Source organism: Periplaneta americana, chromosome 4 (genome assembly GCF_040183065.1).
Source record: "Periplaneta americana isolate PAMFEO1 chromosome 4, P.americana_PAMFEO1_priV1, whole genome shotgun sequence".
NCBI classification, from domain to species: Eukaryota; Metazoa; Arthropoda; class Insecta; order Blattodea; family Blattidae; genus Periplaneta; species Periplaneta americana.
In genome coordinates, this window is record NC_091120.1 from 135,307,652 (window position 1) to 135,311,379 (window position 3,728).

A 3,728-nucleotide genomic window follows, 5' to 3' on the forward strand; every position below is an offset into this window, starting at 1 on the left:
CTTATGAGGGTAGCAAACTTTTGAGTGGACAAATTTCACGTACTGCATTGATGGACAGTTGCAAGCCAAGGCGTATAGCAAGGTAACATGACATACAACATTATTACATGGAAACACACCGAATGAAAATTTTGTAACTTACAACGTTGTTCCAGATGACGCTTCAATTGTATTCAGGTACTCTGTGAATGTGTACTTAAAACAAGAGAGATGCACTATAGCTGCAATTAAATTTAAAATTTATTTATTTATTTTGTGTGAACAAAACACGACATTTTTCAGGAGACACAATAAGCATAATCATTTATTACATCCACTGTCTCATTATATATGCTATGGTACATGTCATATTTACAAATTAATAATATACAGGCTAATACATAAGAGTACACAGTAACTGTAATTAAATACAACACAAATACATATGCAAATACACAAAACTTGGAAAACTGTGGCAGAGCCAACTTCAGCTATAAGCCCCATTTGTTAGATATCTGCACGGGCCATAATTCTTAGGCCCGGCCCATCTCGGCCTGATCTGAACCAGACCCAAACCCAACCAGAAACCTTAGATTAGCTAATAATTATCACCTGACTCGAACCTAATCCTGAAGACTAGCAGATAAAGCAGAGACCACAGGGATCAAGAACAGCTGCAAGAGATTATCACTCCATTAGAAGGATGAGAAGAAGTAATCTCCCAGTCATCCAGGTCAAACAAATCTGGTCAACAAAATTAAACATATTTTTTGTTAAAACATAAAGAATGGGTGATTATTGTAGCATTTACTTTCTGCCACTAATTGAAGATGTCCTTGTAGATAGACCACCCATTAAAGAGGAGGAAAAAGTAATGTAAAAACTCCAAATCTTACTTTTGATATTCCAAACCCCATCTCTTTGCAAACATGAGGATATGACTTACTTTTATTTCAAATCATTGTATGTTATAATGTTAGCATCCAACTTTCAACTAATGTATTTTTTAAAGAAATCACTGTAATAGTACTGAAGTTCATGAATTTCTAACATCTGAAGTAAAATTAAGTCAACATTAAACTTACAGTTCACAGATGGAGAAAGATTTTTCAATGTGGCTAATGCATTCCTCAGAGGCTTGCTTTTTCTTTCTTTATTTTTTTTAAGCATCCCTGGGGTGTAACTCGATCAGGTATTCTCCCATTATCAGCTGAAATATTTAAGAGAGGGATATATACTTATATTAAGACCTTTCTGGGTTTAGCCTACACTACCTACACTGAATAAACCAGTAATTTCACTTAAAACTTACTTTCATTAGACTGTGTAAATACCCGTACAATGGAAGACCTTCATCTGCTGCACCAGCTGACTCTGTAATATTTTAAGAGTGGAATTAATTCTTAAGATATTTAATTCTGGAGAAAGATGATGTTTTAATCATAAATGTGTGGACACTTCAAAGTCAACAGCTGTAACAGTATTGTATTTTCTAACGTGCTATTAATCCAAACTCATTTTTAACAATAAGAAAGTGAAGCTGCAATAAAAAAGAGAGAGAGAAAACCAAGCAAATAGTTCTATTGTAAATAGAGTGTAGTCAGTTTCTGTTTTACCTTATGAAAAGATATTTTTCAGTTTTTCTGTACACAAAAAATCATTCACAAGTTTCAAAGTGAGAATCCTCACGGTAAAATTGAAATACAACTTAACATAATGTGGCCTAATCTAATTACAAACCCATTGCAGAGAAATCTCAAAATAAATTCTTCAGTTTAGTGTACTTTCTATTTTTAGGCTTACATTTATAAATTTCAAATTCCCACTCAACTCCCACATAATATTATAATACAATGATGTTTAATTTTTAAGACATCCATTTCTTGTGACCATTTCATCATTATGTACAATTTATATTTTAACATTTTTTTTTTAACTTTTGCATCTAATTTATTCATGCTTGCTGCAGATTTCATATAGTATGTGTGTTAGTTTTATTTTCAACATGTTGGCTGAAAATGTGTTTACATGTTACAGCTATTTCGGATTGGAAAAGTAAGCATCATACGTAGAATGTGAAAGAACGTTTTGTAGTATAAATCAAATTACCTGGAGATATTGTTGGGATGTCCAGTTTCACTTCAAAAACTAAAGAATTGCACTGTGAACCTGAATGGTACTGTAAATAAAAAAGAAATAATAGTATTATAATGTAATACCGACATTAAATTAAATTTGTATAACAATTTTCAAGAATCTAATATTTTGTTTTTATCTCTAAAGCTCATCATCTCTTCTTCTGACTCTTAATTCCTTACACACTAACCTCATTCGTGTTATTAGCTGCACTGGTATCGGTGGAACTTGGTTTAGTTACTACTTCGGCTGTAACAAAAGTAAGTAAATAAATAAATGAGTGAATGAATGAATAAATAAATAAATGAGTGAATGAATAAATAAATAAAAAGAATTCAAACTTGTGTTATACAATTTCCTCTGCTTATTATGTAATAATTGTATAAATTAACATATAAGTGAACTCATGCATTGAATATGAATAAAAATCACTGAGAAATCACTCAATTGATAGGAGAATTAAATCATTTACCTTGGCTAAGTTTGGATTTGGTTTTGCTTCAGTTGGAGGGGCTCCAATTGTTTGTAGCCTGCATTGTCTCTCTGCAGCAGCAATTTTCTTTGTGTTCTTTTCCAAGAATTCAAATTTGCTTCTCAGCTGTTTTCAGGTCCTTGTATTTGTGCTGATGTTACTATATTCTTCCCAGGCTTCATTCTATATTACTAAAAAGGAAGTAAAACTAGGTTAATTCCATATGCAACCTACAACATTAGAAAATATACTGTATTTCTCTTTTTCCCTTATCTAAGTTTTTATACCTAAATAAGCAAGAGCTTTTACTGGACGATTGTCAGTACAATACCAAACATATGACTATACTGTACATAGAAACTTTGGAAAAAACTTAATATCTTCTGTTTCTGTGTTATTTTACGAGGTGTTGAATGTGCATTACAGTGAGTGATTATAGTCGAACTGGTAGCAGCAACAGATATTGCATTTTAGTGGAAACGTCTCTCCACCTCATGCTGTTCTTTTAAAAAATAATGTTAGGCCCTATCTGTGATCGAATGGTGTTATAGGCCTAATACAAAATATCCGTCCATTTACTAACAGTAAAATACGTAGGCCTAACATGCTGAAATATTGGTAATTTGCTAGGAACAGTGTACCTTGCTGTACTAATGTTGGTTAGAAATCCCAGGCCAAAGACATCATTCATTATTATTAGTATCAGTGAACTTTTCTTTTCAAACGAGTTACTGTGCCTTCGACCCATGATTTGAAGCCGTGAAGTACACTATTTCTAAAAAAAATTACCGAAATAGGCCCTATTCACTAATAATGTAGGCTATACAACAAACTGAAAGCACACTTAATATTAATTACAATACAAAAATAATTGCCACCTACACTTCTTGTGCAGTTACACATGAATAAAACAATGATTATGGAGAAAAACGCACTTTTGCTGGAACCCGCACCCGTCCTCTTTAGGCCTACTAATTAAAACCAAAATACTATCGTATTGTAGGAATTATTACTATTCGAAAAGAAACATAACCTTTAAAATCTTACCTTTTGCTTCCATGTAAAGTTTCTTCATACAGTATGTGTAATTTTCTGTTCTTCACTCTGTTATTTTCTTGGCTGGAGCTTCAGTATTATAATA

General features: G+C 32.3%; 2 long non-coding RNA genes across 2 annotated transcripts; both read right to left on the reverse strand.

Annotated features, from left to right (window-relative positions):
- Window positions 1-222: 222 nt before the first annotated feature.
- On the reverse strand, window positions 223-1,188 carry LOC138698207 (uncharacterized). Its single transcript, XR_011331768.1, has 2 exons — window positions 1,065-1,188; window positions 223-723 (listed from the first exon to the last, which is right to left on the reverse strand). It is a non-coding gene; the product is annotated as an uncharacterized lncRNA (long non-coding RNA).
- Window positions 1,189-1,283: 95 nt separating this feature from the next.
- Window positions 1,284-2,769, reverse strand: LOC138698206 (uncharacterized). The gene is made up of 4 exons (XR_011331767.1): window positions 2,588-2,769; window positions 2,306-2,364; window positions 2,089-2,158; window positions 1,284-1,353 (listed from the first exon to the last, which is right to left on the reverse strand). It is a non-coding gene; the product is annotated as an uncharacterized lncRNA (long non-coding RNA).
- Between the last annotated feature and the right edge of the window lie 959 nt (window positions 2,770-3,728).